Source organism: Tachysurus vachellii, chromosome 26 (assembly GCF_030014155.1).
Source record: "Tachysurus vachellii isolate PV-2020 chromosome 26, HZAU_Pvac_v1, whole genome shotgun sequence".
NCBI classification, from domain to species: Eukaryota; Metazoa; Chordata; class Actinopteri; order Siluriformes; family Bagridae; genus Tachysurus; species Tachysurus vachellii.
The window spans coordinates 936,811-937,196 of record NC_083485.1 but is presented as its reverse complement, the minus strand read 5'-3'; positions in this window follow the sequence as shown (position 1 = coordinate 937,196).

Genomic DNA, 386 nt, shown 5'->3' with positions numbered 1-386 from the left:
GTTAATGGCCGGAAGCTTGCAATTTTCCACATCATCATTTTTTCTCAGTGGGATTTAACTTTGCTTTTATGCATCATTACTGTGGACCTGTGAGAAAGGAGGCCTTTCTTTCTCTCTCTCTCTCTCTCTCTCTCTCTCTCTCTCTCTCTCTCTCTCTCTTTCTTTCTCTCTCTCTCTTTCTCTCTGCTGGTACATCATATATATTTATCACTGTCTCTCTATAAATCCCCATGTCTATCACATTCTCTCTCTCTCTCTCTCTCTCTCTCTCTCTCTCTCTCTCTCTCTCTCTCTCTCTCTCCTGTGTGACTGAGTAATGGATAATAAAAATAGCTGATGATCATAATGATACTAATTACACCTCTTCTGTCAGACTGTGTGTGTGT